The following is a 17966-nucleotide window of genomic DNA, read 5'->3' as shown; positions in this document are numbered from 1 at the left end:
AAAAGTTTGTGAAGGTCTAGTAAAGTGATGCTAAGTGTGATAAGCGATGTTGAAGTTTTATTTCATTCAGTTTATGCGAGAAAAACGTAAAATGAACTTAAACCTCTCCTTGTTGGCATTCTGTAGCAGCGCTCTGCTAAGTGACGCTGCCAGAGCCGGTTTAAGGGAAGCCTGGCCAGTTCCTATTTCTGTAAAACGCAAGGCAACCGTGAACGAGGGGGCCTTCAAAAAATAGGTGGAGATGAAGCTTAACAGCTAAATATGAAAACTTAAACTTGTTTTTAACCACTTGTCCAGACTTCCTTTAGGAAACTAATCAGTGTCTTTTCATTTTCCTACAGCATACAGGTTTTAGCACAGTAGGACGCTACTTCTAAAAGGTAATTGGTTAACATTACTGCTACTGAATGCTAAGTGGTTGACATTACTGCTACTGAGTGCTAATTGTTTAGCATTACTACTACTGAGCGCTGATTGTTTAGCATTACTGCTACTGAATGCTTGACATCATTGCTACTGAGTGCTGATTGGTTAGCATTTCTGCTACTGAGAGCTGATTAGTTAGCATTACTACTACTGAGTACTGATTGGTTGGCATTACTACTACTGAGTGCTGATTGGTTAGCATTACTTCTACTGAATTCTTGACATCATTGCTACTGAGTGCTGATTGGTTAGCATTTCTGCTACTGAGTGCTGGTTGGTTATCATTACTGCTACTGAATGCTTGACATAATTGCTACTGAGTGCTGATTGGTTAGCATTTCTGCTACTGAGTGCTGATTGGTTGGCATTACTACTACTGAGTGCTGATTGGTAAGCATTTCTGCTACTGAGTGCTGATTGGTTAGCATTTCTGCTACTGAGTGCTGACTGGCTGACATTACTGCTACTGAGTGCTGATTGGTTAGCATTTCTGCTACTGAGTGCTGATTGGTTAACATTACTGCTACTGAGTGCTGATTGGTTAGCATTTCTGCTACTGAGTGCTGATTGGTTGGCATTTCTGCTACTGAGTGCTGATTGGTTAACATTACTGCTACTGGGTGCTGATTGGTTAGCATTACTACTGAGTGCTGATTGGTTAGCATTTCTGCTACTGAGTGCTGATTAGTTAGCATTACTGCTACTGAGTGCTGATTGTTTAGCATTACTGCTACTGAGTGCTGATTGTTTAGCATTTCTGCTACTGAGAGCTGATTGGTTAGCATTACTATAAGCACTGATTGGTTAGCACTACTACTACTGAGTGCTGATTGGTTAGCATTACTACTATTGAGCGCTGATTGGTTAGCATTACTACTACTGAGTGCTGATTGGTTAGCATTACTACTGAGTGCTGATTGGTTAGCATTTCTGCTATTGAGTGCTGATTGTTTAGCATTACTGCTACTGAATGCTTGACATCATTGCTACTGAGTGCTGACTGGTTAGCATTACTGCTACTGAGTGCTGATTGGTTGGCATTTCTGCTACTGAGTGCTGATTGGTTGATTAATATTGGAAGCAACATTCCAAAACCCATGTAGTGGAATCAACACCTTCAAATTAATGCACCCCATTCATAAAATCAGTACAGGTATGCTTTCAGCTAGAGTAGCTGCAGAGTCAGATCAAAGGCATACATTTCTCCAGTATTACACACAAGCAATAACTTGAAATATAGAAAAAATAAAAAAAAGAATGTAACTGGATGTATTGGTGTCACTGGAGGGAGTTCAGAGCTGCCTTTAAATGATTTGTTCCATTCACTAATGTGGCCGACTGATCCACTGTATTGATTCATGTTTCACTGGGGAATAACGGTGCTGTGCAGTGCTAATGTTGCTAATGGCTCTGCAGTGTAGACTCACTCTTCAATCTGTCTTTATACTGTCAATATGCTGACCATTCTGAATGCTCACGGTGTTCCAGCTATATCCATTACATATTATTTATGATGTATTTAGGAAGTCTGACTAACACAACAGTGCTTACCACAAACATTGGGCCTCATTTACCAAACATTCTTAAGAAGAAAATTCTTCTTTAAACCCACTTACGCAGTTTTTAACGAAGATTCTGACTCACCAGTGTTTTCTTATCTGGGATTTGTTCTTAGGTACGAACAGATTCTACACACACTCAAGAGCACAAAGGTGGGAACGGTTCTGCGCTTTAAGAACACGTCATGAATCTGATGTAGACTTTTTCTTAGAACCTTTCTAAAGAACACATTTAGGAACAAATGTATTAAGGTATTGGTGAATGAGGCCCAGTGTGCATTACTGAGGATTTCAGTCCAGTTCTAATCAGGGGTGGGCGATATGATATTTCTTGATTATTGTGATACATTTTTTTACGATGTGTTTTTCTAAATATATGATGGGCATCATCAGTATGTCTTGAGCACCAAATAACTGCATGGATCATAATAAAGAACGATTTTGGCCAATTATAGAAAGCTTGTAAACAACAGCAACAACAACAACAACAACTGGTGTATAGTAACTGCATGATAACGAGTGACTAATTAGATTAGATATCATCATTTATTTACACCAGTTCTTTGATTTTTCCTCCCGATCTTTTTTAAACAGTTCAAACAGTTCGAAACAGGTCATGTTCAACATAAAATCATCCTCAGAGTTTTTCATCCATCTCTCTTTTTCCTCAGAAAAATGGCCTGTATTGTGAACTGGGTGTTGTCTTGAATCATCATGATGTGTTTTGACCTGTTATCCATGCTTACTTTATATTATGGATTGTTTGGCTTTGCACGCAGGCCGTCCTCCACATCCCTCTCCTTTTAGTAAATGCGGTTTTTGACCGGCTTCAATTCCATTTCAAATCTGTGTCATTTGGGGCTCAGAGCAGCTTACACACTAACGAGCTTCCTGCCCCCAGTGGCCGCCCAAAGGGGGGTCACTGCGGCTCTCTGTCCATCTTCAAAAGCAGTCGTGTAGACCGCGCAGGGATTAGACGAGTGTAGAACATGATTTTGCAGAAATGTATTTTTGTTTCTGATCCTGTAACAGTAACTGTAACTCCAATACTCAATGCTTTTATATATACATATATATATATATATATATATATATATATATATATATATATATATATGAGTGCAAGAAAAACATATTCGTACATATATATTTCTGTATAAATACGTATACACACAGACAAGCATGTGCGCACACTCCATCTATCTATCTATCTATCTATGTTTATATGCTGCTGAAAAACTCTGACTTCCCTTTAGGGATTGATAAAGTGTTCTCCCTTATCTATAATCTTATTAATGTTGTTTTCTTTTAAATTTGATTTACATGACATAGTTAATCTCACTTATCTGCATAATTCCTTAATTAATTACATATTTATGTGACAAATTATATTTACAATCAGTATCAACAGGTTAGCAAGTTCACTTCTGTGGCTTCTCTGTTTGCCTTAATGTCAAGAAATGACAAATGCATGGCAAAAACATAAAGGATGTTTTTTTCACAGACAAAGATAAATATCTTTTGAAAGTCAAGTCTTGATAAAATATCTCCTCTTCTACTAACGTGGTCTTGACCGAAAGTTTAGAATCTGCACTTTTCATAAACGTTCTCTGCTTGTTTCAGCAAGTCAGACATATCTTAACAAACTGTAGGCAGAGGTGTTTGAACTTGTGTCGGCCACTGCATTAATATGTCATACAGATGCAGTTAGCACCATGCTAATTGGTGGGGCATAAGCTTCCATTACTTGTTAGCTACATTAGTGGTAAAACTAAAGATGCATTTTTTGGCTGCTAAAGCTGCTACTTGTTCATTACATGTAAAACTGTTGACGTCACTGTATCTATTTGTCTTTTTAAAGTCTTTTTAAAGTCTGTAGGATCCAGATTAAAATGCCTTTAAAATTCTGCTGTTTCTTAATCTCACAAGCCAAACTCATGCTTCATCAGAGAGTCTAGTGCCTTTTGTTCCTTAACGTGGTCTACATTGACAGAAAAGAGCCGTCTGACTGATGAAATAACCACAGACTGTGGAGGAGGAGACTTTCCAAATAGGGCAACAACAAAAACGGCCCCACAGGAAACAAAGGTTCTGTTCACATTACCAGGTTAAAGTGGCAGAAAATCAGATTTTTTACTTTAATGTGACTCAGATCTGATGTTTTCAGGGCTGTTTGGACGCACAAATCTGATCTTTTCAAATCCGACTTGAGCCACTTCGGCTACATTCACGTTACAAGCCTTGTTGCTCAAATCCGATTTTTTGCTCTAGTCCGATCTCTCTGACACGATGGTTCACACTTGTTTAGGTAAGTGACTCAAATCTGTCATTAATGTGACGAACCGGCGTCCTGAAATGACCCTCATGCTCACGTCCTACTCAGTAACGTCACGTGAATGAATCACGTGCACCATCAGCACAAACTAACGAGCAGAACGAGCTTCGCTGAGAAGATAATTAACTGATCAGCTCTCAGCTTCATTATGAGAGCGAGACGAAGGAGAAAAAGGTGAGATGAGCTGCTTTTCCACCGTTTACAGGCTTTAACTTCTGTTCGGCGCTGTTGCCATGGTAACGCAGAATAATGGCACACGCGCAGTGGAAAAAAAATCACATGAATTCCGATCTGAGCATCACATTAAGGTTACATGGCCACGAATCGGATACGTATCCGATCTAGGACCACATATGAAAGTGACTCGAATTGTCGAATAGTTGAATTTGAAAAGATCAGATTTGCGTGTCTACACAGCTCTGAAAGCATCAGATCTGAGTCACATTAGGGCAAAAAATCAGATTTGTACCACTTTAGCCTTGTAATGTGAACATAGCCTTTCATATGTGGTCCTAGATCAGATATGTATCTGATTCGTGGCCATGCGACCTTAATGTGATGCTCAGATCGGAATTCATGTGCTTTTTTTCCACTGCGCCATCATTCAGCGTTACCATGGCAGCAGCGCCGAACCCGAAGTTGAAGCCTGTAAACGGTGGAAAAGCAGCTCATCTCACCTTTTTCACCTTCGTCTCGCTCTAATAACGAAGCTGAGAGCTGATCAGAGTTAATTATCTTCTCAGCGAAGCTCGTTCTGCTCGTTAGTTTGTGCTGATGATGAACGTGATTCATTCACGTGACGTTACTGAGTAGGACGTGTTCATGAGGGTCATTTCAGGACGCTGGTTCGTTCAGATTACTGACAGATTTGAGTCACTTACCTAAACGAGTGTGAACCATCGTGTCAGAGAGATCGGATTTGAGCAAAAAATTGGATTTGAACAACGAGGCTTGTAATGTGAACGTAGCCAAAGTGCTATGGGCTGACAAACGTGTGCTTACTCACTTTGAAAATGCAGTACGTACAACCAATCAGAATGATGCGGAACTGCCTGAAACTTTCGTATGATGTAGAAACGAGCGGAGATCCGAGTGCAAATGAAACAGCTTCAGTTCAGATCATTTACCTGAAGCACCTCTCAATTCATGTAGATGTTTCAGTGAGGAGCCCATAAAAGGACAGCATCCAGTGAGCCAATTGCTGTGCTTGTAGGCGGAGTTTGAGGCACTGCTCCCCCTACTGGCCAAACTTTATAGTGTTGAAATTACAAGAAAAAAATGTGAAATAAAGAAAACGTCTATTCTTTGAAACAGCAGAACGATGTCATTGTGTAGTTTGACTGCCTTTCTAAAATAACATTTAAATACTGTATTATTATTATTATGCTTGTGTGTTTTTCGTGTTGCTCATTTTTTTTATATTATAAAACAAAACTGCATCCTTAAATGGAACATGGAATAGCATTTGTTTATACCAGTGTGCATGTAAAATAAGAACATCTGCTTTTGTACTGGATTGCCAAGCGCACAGTCAATTAGTGTTATTGTTATTGTCTGTTTTTATTGTTATTATTAGTATTATAGACGATGTTGATAACAGTTTTGGTTAGTTACCCCAAATCAAGCATTTCTTCAATCGCACTTCTACCAGACGTGAGTTTGATCATGTAGATACACCAGAGATGAAACTGATCAAGAACAAATTTGTCAGTGAAATTTGCATGCGCTCGTTTTATGCAACAAAATCCCAGTATTTATGGCCACATTTAAAGCAATAGATACCATACACTCGTTTCCAAACTTTTCTTGCTGTGTGTTTGAGACTGCAGGGCTCTTATGGCATTTTATGGCTGTATTTTGCGTCGTTGCGTCAAGGTGGACTGCAGTAGCCTCCTTCGCCATAGTAACGGCTGTGTGATGTTATGTAAGACAGCGAGGGGAGTGTGAGGAGTGTGAGGGTGAGAGGGTTTCTCAGATGCACACACTGTAAGATGCGGAGGGATATTTTTAGGGCTCGGCTCCTCTCTTTCGCCTGGTGACGTGGGAAAAACGCAGGAGAGCAGATTCGCCTTCCGCATATGAACTTCTGCTGTGTGTGTTACATAATATGAGAATGAAGATACCCACGATTCCCCTTCAGTTCCTCATCAACAATACTGTATTCTGAAATCATGTGTGATTTTGCCTTGAGGCGCATTCATAACTCATAACTCATAACTGCACCACTCGCCCATATTTAACCTCCATGGCATCAATTTACTCAATTATCAATGATGGGGACTCTTATTATGATAAAACAGTCCTGCATCATGAGTGAACATAACGAGTCTTACAATACATCAGTTTGTGCTCGTTCATTACACAAATACTCAGCCAGTCAGCTGTTACATTGTCTAATAGAGTGGACAGTGAGTGGACACAGTATTTAAAAACTCCAGCAGCACTGCTGTGTCTGATCCACTCGTACCAGCGCAACACACACTAACACACCACCACCACGTCAGTGTTACTGCAGTGCTGAGAATGATCCACCACCCAAATAGTACCTGCTCTGTGAGGGTCTGTGGGGGTCCTGAGCACTGAAGAACAGGGTAAAAGGGGGCTAACATAGTATGCAGAGAAACAGATGGACTAAACAGAACCGTTGTGTCTACTAAAGAAACCTTTTAGAACCGTCTTTTTTAAGAGAGTACAAACACAATCAATCAAATTATTATGAACACTCGGCTGAGTGACGGTTACACAGAAAAACAATCACTCATCACTCGTTACTCCTCTGATTACTGTTTAAGTGGAAACCGATGATCGGGAGAACCGAGTGCTGTGTTGGAGGCATGTTTCAGCTCTCGGAGTGAACCTCTCTTCACTCACAGAGTCACGGCTCGGTTCTCCAGCAGCTGCAGAAGCTATAAATAATCTTGGAGAACGGCGGAACTGAACAAAGCTGTTTCTTCGCTCTGAGTGGAGACTCAGGGACGCTGTAAGTCTGAGAAGAGACAGACAATGTGTGTTTTCTAATGTTTTACACACAGCAAAGCCTTATGGGTACGTAAAAAACAGCATGACTACACCGATCAGGCACAACATTATGACCACCTCCTCGTTTCTACGCTCATTGTCCATTTTATCAGCTCCACCCTGCAATGAGTACTTGCAGTAGAAAGCCTATGAGCTGATCAGCTTGCCAATTGATTAGCACTCAGAAGAAGTAATGCTAACCAATCAGCACTCAGAAGAGTAATGCTAACCAATTAGCACTCAGTAGCAGTAAAGCCAACTAATCAATACTCAGTAGCAGTAATGCTAACCAATCAGCACTCAGTAGCAGTAATGCCAACCAATCAGCACTCAGTAGCAGTAATGCCAACCAATCAGTGCTCAGTAGTAGTAATGCCAACCAATCAGCACTCAGTAGCAGTAATGCTAGCCAATCAGCACTCAGTGGCAGTAATGCCAACCATTCAGCACTCAGTAGCAATAATGCCAACCAATCAGCACTCAGTAGTAATAATGCCAACCAATCAGCACTCAGTAGCAGTAATGCTAGCCAATCAGCACTCAGAAGCAGTGATGCCAACCAATCTGCACTCAGTAGCAGTAATGCTAACAAATCAGCACTCAGTAGCAGTAATGCCAACCAATCAGCACTCAGTAGCAGTAATGTCAGCCAATTAGCACTCAGTAGCAGTGATGCCAACCAATCAGCACTCAGTAGCAGTGATGCCAACCAATTAGCACTCAGTAGCAGTAATGTCAGCCACTTAGCTCTCAGAAGCAGCGATACCAACCAATTAGCACTCAGTAGCAGAGATGCCAACCAATCAGCACTCAGTAGCAGTAATGCTAACCAATCAGCACTCAGTAGCAGTAATGCCATCCAATCAGCACTCAGTAGCAGTAATGTCAGCCAATTAGCACTCAGTAGCAGTGATGCCAACCAATCAGCACTCAGTAGCAGTAATGTCAGCCAATTAGCACTCAGTAGCAGTGATGTCAGCCAGTTAGCACTCACTAGCAGTGATGTCAGCCAATTAGCACTCAGTAGCAGTAATGTCAGCCAATTAGCACTCAGTAGCAGTGATGTCAGCCAGTTAGCACTCAGTAGCAGTGATGTCAGCCACTTAGCACTCAGTAGCAGTAACTCTGGTGTATTGTAGTCATATTATTGATATAACCAGAGAAACAGGAAGTGGCTAGGCTCCCCTTAAACTGGATCTGGACATGCTGAAGTTGACCTAACCCATAGACTCAAACAGCTCAGACCCAGGACCCTCGCTAATGCTAATGGTGATCTAGAAACTAATGGCGATGCTGAAACGTCCTCAGAGGCCTGTGTCTGGTCTCTTTTCTCCTGTCATGCTCCTTAGATCACATGCTTTCTCAATCCCACAGTCTAATATCTGAGTCTTACTCAACAGTGGAGACAGCAGGCCTCAGGAGAGAGCTGAACGCAGGGTCAGAGGTTGCACAGATGTCAATAATTCAGGAGGCCGAGAAAGATCACAGCACCGATCAATAAACACATTCAGGCTCTTTCCTCACATCCTACTAGATCACATCTCACTCTACAGATGTATGTGTGTTGGTGCGCATAGAGACCCCACAGTAGGCTAACACTGACTTTAAGGCCCAACATCATGGAAAAACACATTCACTTTTAGTAGTATATAAACAACAGATTTCGGAAGAGCTAAGCTACGGCGCATTTTGAATTGAGTTTTTGTGATGTCAGAAAAAAAAACACTGCATTTACATACACAGATCAGGCATAACATTCTGACCACCTCCTTGTTTCTACACTCGTGGTCCATTTTATCAGCTCCACTTACTATATAGGTGCACTTTGTAGTTCTTCAGTTACAGACTGTAGTCCATCTGTTTCTCTGATACTTTGTTACCCCCTTTTACCCTGTTCTTCAGTGCTCAGGACCCCCATGGACCCTCACAGAGCAGGTACTATTTGGGTGGTGGATCATTCTCAGCACTGCAGTAACACTGACATGGTGGTGGTGAGTTAGTGTGTGTTGTGCTGGTACGAGTGGATCAGACACAGCAGTGCTGCTGGAGTGTTTAAACATTGTGTCCACTCACTGTCCACTCTATTAGACACTCCTACCTTGTCAGTTCACCTTGTAGATGTAAAGTCAGAGACAATAGCTCATCTGCTGCTGCACAGTTTGTGTTGGTCATCCTCTAGTCCTTGATCAGTGGTCACAGGACGCTGCCCACAGGACGCTGTTGGCTGGATGTTCTTGGTTGGTGGACTATTCTCAGTCCAGCAGTGGGACTGAGGTGTTTAAAAACTCCAGCAGCACTGCTGTGTCTGATCCACTCAGACCAGCACAACACATACTAACACACCACCACCACGTCAGTGTTACTGCAGTGCTGAGAATGATCCACCACCCAAATAGTACCTGCTCTGTGAGGGTCCATGGGGGTCCTGAGCACTGAAGAACAGGGTAAAAGGGGGCTAACAAAGTATGCAGAGAAACAGACGGACTACAGTCTGTAACTGTAGAACTACAAAGTGCACCTATATAGTAAGTGGAGCTGATAAAATGGACAATGAGTGTAGAAACAAGGAGGTGGTCAGAATGTTATGCCTGATCGGTGTATATCCATGTATTCAGCCTCAGCAGTTTAGCTCCACCTGCTTACACTGAAGTTATAAGGAGTGTTATAACCTGGAGTGCTTTTTGAATGAAGCACAATACAGACTGACCAATCAGAACTGAGGTCGTTTACATACATCAGTCTTAAAAGTAACAGAGTGATGTAACAAACGGCCTGTTTACTTATGAGGGGTAAGAAGAGGTTGGAAAATACACATATTAAAATAAATCATGACTATTTTTTGTTACTTAGCCAACATACAAAAACATGTAAGTGGACTTGAGGGGGAAAAAAAAAGAAAAATATTGGATACGGCCCTTTAACGCCATTTGCTCTTGCTTGTGGTTGCAGCAGTGTGTCTTGAGAGCTGTGTTCAGGTTTCTGAGTGTGGTGAAGTTGCTGTAATTAACAGTATTATATAAACTCTAATGTAATGGAATAACTCTAATGTAAAGCCCACGTTTATGGTGTATTAGCTCTAATGAACGTCTCTGTCTGTGTTTCAGGCCTTTGAGTCGTCCTTTTCATCACTGAGATGAACCTCCTCGCTGACTGAGGTGAGATAACTCCGCTTTCCTCTTCCCATCTCTGTGTTTATCTTTAGTAACATTAATGAAAATGCACACATTCACACAGTGAGCCAGTCAGCTAAATAACATTAGCATTGTTGGACTGAGGTCCTCAAGCCTGAACCCACCTTGTTAGCTTCAGATAAGCTGCTTAGCTAGCGCTGCAACATAACCCAGCTCATAGATGTACATACCAAGATGCTGCGTTGTCTGTTGTTCTCTATGTGAGGCGATACGTCTGCGTCCGCCATGTTGGAGAGGTCAAGATCCGCTTGTGAACAAATTCTCTTGTATTGAGAGTCTCAGGATTAAATCGGCCACATCTTCCTTATTACTCAACCGATTTTCACCAAATCTGTTTGGTTATAATCCTCAGACACAGATTAATCCAGCCTGTACGAGCTGCTCTCGGTAGCTTTTATTACTTTAATAACTGGTGGGGCTAATTAGCCGTCCGGACCAGCAGGAAAGTATTCAGTCTGCACTGACGTTAAAACTGAGTTTAGTGCGAGAAACACAATCAGACACATCAGCAAATCCATCAATGTGTGAATCACTTCTCATCTTAATACACATAAAAATAAAATAAACCCCCAAAACACAGTAAGAAGGACGAAGCTAAAATTGGCTTCCTATTCGTCAGCTTCTTTCTGGTGCCTGAAGCTGCGTCATTTAAGGTGGAACGGGAAAATTCAAACAAGAAGCTGGCTGGTGAACCATTTAAGGTGGAACGGGAAAATAAGAAGTGCTTCAGCTCTGAGTAAGAAGGTTCTAACGTTAATCTATTATGAATATCTACACGGATTAATTAATGCTGTAACTCACCGCTACAAAGCTTCAACCGGCACTGTAAATAAATAACTACATAAAGTTAAAATCCCCCTGAATAGACTATTAAATAAAATAAGCTTAATATAAAACCAGAGGAAAAACAATCACATCAACAGGTTGAGTATCACCGACTACACGACCATATCTACACATGAACATCACACAGACATGAGTGTGGATCGCTGAGTTCCCTCCATTATATAATCCTCTCCCACTTTCTGAGAGCAATACTTTAGAAATAGTGTAATTCTGGTCAGTATCGTTCTTAAACTGCCGCTCTGTAATGATACTGAATGCTGTCCAGCAGCGATGTTGACCGCCTTAAAATGGCAGCGCCGTTGACGTGCCTGCGGCGTCTAGGTATGTTTATCTATGACCTAGCTGACACAGTTTCTGGGCAACTCCATTAGCTGCAGCTGACGTTAATGTTATTTAGCTACATCAGTTACACAGTTCATTATGAAAATGTGCTGACAAAGCTAAATGTTAGCTGGTTAGCTAATCGTTTCGATTTTTTTGCTCAGTTGTGCTTTGAATGTGTGATTGTTTGTTAGCATAGCTGGCATTAGCGGTAGCCAGCAAGCAAAGGCTACATACAGTTGTACACAAATGTTTTAACACCCCTGGCCAAACGACATTTTTGTTGAAAATGAAAATAAGTTAATACATCCAGAGAACAAACTTTAATGGGGCATTTTTCTGCACTTTTAGTGCGAAAAGGGTTTTTTTGCTAAGCTCAGCATAGAGAAAATAAAGCAGGTCAGCTAACATGTAAAATGTTCAGTAATAACATTACTGCAGTAAACAGTAACTGAGCCTTGAAATATGAAGAATTATGTTCTCTGTAGAAGATGCTTTAATTTATTTGCACTTAACTTTTTTAAAAAAGATGGTTCTTCAACGGTTCTTTAGTCAAGACAGTGGTTCTATACAGAACCATGAACACTCATTGAACCATTTGCATGCTTAAATGGTTCTCTGCATGGTTAAATTGTTCTTCAGATTGATGTTGTAGATGTTTCTATATAGAACCTTTTAAAAAATATTTCTATCTAGCACCAAAAAGGGTCCTTCTGTTGTGACAAGCTTGACTTCGTAACAATAGCAGAAACCTTTTGGTGCATCACCATGCAAAGAACCATTTAAGCATGGAAATGGTTCTACAAGTGTTTATTTAAGCAGTAGAACACAGAGGGAGTGTGTTATAGTGAAACAACATCACGGCTGTGATTTGGTCGCCGTAGATCATCACAGCCGTGATGTTATTGGCGATAACACACTCCTCGAGTGTTCTACTGCTTTAATACAACAGTTAAATAAATACAGTAATAAATTAATAAACTGGGCCGTGAACGCGGCGTTTAATATGTTTTAATGTTCGCAGTTCCTTCACCAAATTATAGTTCCTTAACGAGCAGCTTGTTGCTACGTCAGAGTAATGAGCTCCGCCCACTCGCTGCACAGCCGGCAGTTCGTTCTCCAGCTCCTTACACTAAATTCCCAAACTGTCATCACCACTGAGCAGCTTTTCAGTCGGCAGCTGAGACAGAAGAACAGCTAAACAACCTGGAATCAGCCAGAAATGAACCCAATACCATTCGCCAAACGTGTGGTCTGATCTTCAGAGTCTGACCAAATCAGACTGAGCCATAAAACTGCCGCAATATCAAGTTCAGCTCAGTTTTGTCAGTTTTTGCCAGATCAATATTAATGTTGTTTTGTTCCAGCCAGTCTGTAAAGCATCTTACAGACCATTTAGTTTGGTGAATGGTGTTGGGTTCATTTCTGGCTGATTCCAGGTTGTTTAGCTGTTCTTCTGTCTCAGCTGCCGACTGAAAAGCTGCTCAGTAGTGATGACAGTTTGGGAATTTAGTGTCGTCTCATCTTCAGAGTCTGACCAAATCGGCTGTCGATCAAATCTGATCTTAAAAGTGTCCATTTTCTGTTTGAAAAAGTGAAAATCAACCCAGACTTTTACATGCAAGTGTACGCAGCTGCTTTCCAAAGTGACCCTGTTGACACGATTTGGGAAAAATTTGCAGAAGAAGTTGCAAAAGATCTCTGAACCCTCAACTCAGAGGATTTACCCATGAGTCAAACTAGCGTGCAGTGAGGAAACTTCTGGCCAGAGGGGAAATATGGTGCACTCTGTCATCTGGGCCGCGTTACAGGCTGAAGAAAAATAATAGAAGATAATAATAGAAGAATATGGCTGTGTTTAAAGAGGAAAGAACGATAGTGGTAATTACCCGACTCTAATTTCTAATCTCAGGCCTAATCCTAATGTCCCTGATTTGAAGCCTTATCTGTGTTTACAGTGCAGCTGACACACTTCCTCTGAGCGACGGGTTGGGGAAGAAGTGATACAGACTGTATCATCACTCTCATCCCTCCACCTCTCTATCTGGCCCTATCTCCCCATCCCCCATCTGCTCTCTTCATCCCTCTCTTCCTTTCATCATGATCTCTGCCCCCCTCTTTGCTCTCTCCTTCTTCGTTCTACGTCGATCAGGCGTAACATTATGACCACCACCTTGTTTCTATGCTCATTGTCCAGTAACACTGACGTGGTGGTGGTGTGTTAGTGTGTGTTGTGCTGGTACGAGTGGATCAGACACAGCAGTGCATGGTTCTTTAACATCACCATGGTGTAACAATGTCAAACTTACAACAATAGAAGAACATTTTTGGTGCTTTATAGAACCATATACAACAAGCTTCTGTATAAAACCATGTTCAACACATTGTAGCAACTAAACACTTCAAAAGATGGTTCTTTAAGGGTACTTTAGTAAAGGCAGTGGTTCTATTTAATGCTTAAATAGTTCTTTGCATGGTGTAATGGTTCTTCAGATTGATGGAGAATTGTGTCACGTATGGTTTTTAATAGCACCAAAAAGATTTTTCTATTGTAACAATGTCGAGCTTATCACAATAGTACGTTTTTGTGCTTTATAGAACCATATACAACAAGGTTCTGTATAGAACCATATACAACACATTTTCAATCAATCTGTAAAACAGTTTCACCATGCAACAAAAACATCTAAGCATTAAATAGAACCATTACCTTTACTAAAGAACCATTGAAGAACCATCTTTTTGAAGTGTGTTGCTAAGATGTTGCCAAGCTGTTGCTATGGTATCTCTAGTGGTTGCTAGAATGTCAAAATCGTTGTCAGGGTGTTGCTGAGCAGTTGCTAAAATTTTGCTTTGTGCTTAAATGGCTGTCTAGGTGGGTTTTATGGTGTCCCAGGTGGTTGCTAGACAGTTTCTGTTGTGTTTTAGGTGGCTTCCAGGCAGTTGCTACGTAGTAGCTGTGGTATTCCATGTGGTTGCTAGAGTGCTACTACATGGTTGCTATAATATTCCAGGTGGTTGCTAGGGTGTTTTATGGGGTTGCTGTGGTATCCCAGATGGTTGCTAGTGTGCTGCTATGTAGTAGCTCCGGTGTTCCATGTGGTTGCTGGGGTGCTACTACATGGTTGCTATGATATTCCAGGTGGTTGCTAGGATTTTGCTAGGTTGTTGCTTTGACATGCCATGTGGTTGCCAGGGTGTTGCTACATAGTAGCTGCGGTATTCTATATGGTTGCTGGGGTGCTACTACATGGTTGCTATGATATTCCAGGTGGTTGCTAGGATTTTGCTAGGTTGTTGCTTTGACATGCCATGTGGTTGCCAGGGTGTTGCTACATAGTAGCTGCGGTATTCTATATGGTTGCTGGGGTGCTACTACATGGTTGCTATGATATTCCAGGTGGTTGTTAGGGTGTTGCTAGGTTATTGCTATGACATGCCATATGGATGCCAGGGTGTTGCTATGTAGTAACTGCAGTATTCCACGTGGTTGCTAGGTGCTACTACGTGGTTGCTATAATATTCCAGGTGGTTGCTAGGATGTTGCTAGGTTGTTGCCATGACATGCCATGTGGTTGCCAGGGTGTTGCTACATAGTAGCTATGGTATTCCATGTGGTTGCCAGGGTGCTACTACATGGTTTCTATAATATTCCAGGTGGTTGCTATAGTGTTGTTAGGCAGTTGCTGTGGTATCCCAGATGGTTGATGTGGTATTCCATGTGGTTGCCAGGGTGCTACTACATGGTTGCTATAATATTCCAGGTGGTTGCTAGGGTGTTTTAGGTGGTTGCTGTGGTATCCCAGATGGTTGCTAGTGTGTTGCTACGTAGTAGCTCCGGTGTTCGATGTGGTTGCTGGGGTGCTACTACATGTTTGCTATAATATTCCAGGTGGTTGCTAGGGTGTTTTTAGGCAGTTGCTGTGGTATCCCAGATGGTTGCTAGGGTGTTTTCCTACGTAGTAGCTGTGGTGATCCATGTGGTTAATAGAGTGCTACTACATGGTTGCTATAATATTCCAGGTGGTTGCTAGTGTTTTTTAGGTGGTTGCTGTGGTATCCCAGATGGTTGCTAGTGTGTTGCTACGTAGTAGCTCCAGTGTTTCATGTGGTTGCTGGGGTGCTACTACATGGTTGCTATGATATTCCAGGTGGTTGCTATAGTGTTGTTAGGCAGTTGCTGTGGTATCCCAGATGGTTGATGTGGTATTCCATGTGGTTGCTGGGGTGCTACTACATGGTTGTCATGAGATTCCAGGTGGTTGCTAGGTTGCTGCTATGACGTGCCATGTGGTTGCCAGGGTGTTGCTACATAGCAGCTGCGGTATTCCATGTGGTTGCTAGGGTGCTACTACATGGTCGCTATGATATTCCAGGTGGTTGCTATAGTGTTGTTAGGCAGTTGCTGTGGTATCCCAGATGGTTGATGTGGTATTCCATGTGGTTGCTGGGGTGCTACTACATGGTTGTCATGAGATTCCAGGTGGTTGCTAGGTTGCTGCTATGACGTGCCATGTGGTTGCCAGGGTGTTGCTACATAGCAGCTGCGGTATTCCATGTGGTTGCTAGGGTGCTACTACATGGTTGCCATAAAATTCCATGTGGTTGCCAGGGTGTTGCTAGCGTATTTAATTAGCCCACACAGTGTGAGCACCAGGCTTAAAAACAGACCACTAAAAATCAGCTGTCAGCCTGTTTGGCTGTAAGGACTCCAATAAAACTCATGATCGATGCACATCTAAGAACAATAATCTCCCTCTCCTTTCACTGCAGCTCTCACTCCTCCCATCATCTCCATTTTCCTTCTTTCTCTCTCTCCCTCTCAGTCTCAGCATCAGCCTCCAAACCCCCTGTAAATGGGGTCAGTCTGAACCCAGTTGTGCATGTCAGAGTAGGTCTGTAGCTCTAGTTATCCAGTCGTATGGAGAGAATCTGATGGGTTTTGTTTCTGAAATTCAACCTGAAATCAAAATGGAACTTCTTTACCTTGTTAGTTCACATCGCTGGACACATTAAACACAGTTCATCATGTATCATTTCAAAGAGCTGCGCTTCTAAAACAGCTGATTTTTGGCTAAAGCCAGATTCCAACAAGATTAAATGTACGAGGTCCTGGGTTAATTTCCGTTTACACCCCTATTTAAAAAACATAAAAAATATTAATATTTAAAATGTTTTTAAAATGTTTTATGACCCATTTCAGAGCTTATTCTTCATACAGATGCGTGCTAAAGTTTGGGCCCTCCGGTCACATTACATGTTTTGTTCATTTTCAATGTATATAGAAATTTTCTGCAGAGAACACACAAAACAGGGCGCGCAAATACAGCTTATTTGAGACATTTTACATATGGGGTGGAAAAATAAAACAAAATCTGGCCTGTACAAACGTTATGGCACATTTTATTTGTTATGTTTTATTTTTTTCTCAATATTCACAATATAATTAGAGGTTTCGCACTAAAATTAATGGAGTAATTTAAGAAAAATTGCCATATTTAAGTTTATTCACTTAGAAAACATAACTCGACTGGGCGTGTTCGCTGCATAAACGGCATCTGGGCAAGTAGAATTATCTTAAATTTAGTCAATATATCTAATATTTCTAATGTTGAGATGTTTGTAGCCTTATTAGAAGATTACTTATCTTATTTCTAGACATTTTTAATTGTTTTAATTGAAATTATCTCACTATATTGGCAGATAATTGTGCATGTCGTAAGAAATGAGCTTGAAACCAGCAAAATTATCTGCCACTATAGTGAGATAATTTTACTGAATAAAATCACTTAAAACAAGTAAAAATGTATGTAAGGAAGTTACATAACCTTATGAATTATTGTAATTAATTGTAATTAATATGTTTATTTCGGTTTATCAAGGTGTTTACACCCATAAAAAAGGCTACAAGAATATTAAAATGAGAAACATTAGATATTTTGACTAAATTTAAGATCATTTCACTTGCCAAGATGCCATTTTTTGCTTTTTCATGGCCTCCAAAACACCTCTGATAATAACACAGACATCCAGTGAAGCTGACCGGTTTTAACCCATTTACACTGATGCATTCAGGCTCCAGCTTGGGGGGGCTGTAGGGGGGGTCCATGAGTTTGTATGTGTGCCTAAAGTAGCTTACAGTGAGCAAACATCTGGAGCATATGGCGAGGATTAGCATGCCAACCCTAGCACACTGGTTCTGCTTCCCTGCTACTGACGATGTTATCTGTACTTCACTGATCTCGACCTCACGGTCACTTACAGCGATGT

The 17966-nt window shown here is 41.3% G+C and overlaps 1 protein-coding gene across 3 annotated transcripts in view; it reads left to right on the top strand.

Annotated features, from left to right (window-relative positions):
• The window catches only part of LOC118813050 (dematin-like), a 60366-nt gene that overhangs the window by 17511 nt on the left and 24889 nt on the right, over positions 1-17966 (top strand). For 2 of the 3 annotated variants that reach the window (XM_036578188.1, XM_036578187.1), the window contains exon 2: positions 10443-10493. The gene's annotated coding sequence lies outside the window, so the exon portion shown is untranslated. Of the gene's footprint in view, positions 1-341; positions 381-10442; positions 10494-17966 lie in introns of all 3 variants that reach the window. The other variant, XM_036578186.1, reaches the window with a different exon arrangement.

This window comes from Colossoma macropomum, unplaced genomic scaffold (genome assembly GCF_904425465.1).
Source record: "Colossoma macropomum unplaced genomic scaffold, Colossoma_macropomum, whole genome shotgun sequence".
Taxonomy (NCBI): domain Eukaryota; kingdom Metazoa; phylum Chordata; class Actinopteri; order Characiformes; family Serrasalmidae; genus Colossoma; species Colossoma macropomum.
Note: the sequence above shows the minus strand (reverse complement) of the source record. Positions and strands in the feature narration are given on the sequence as shown.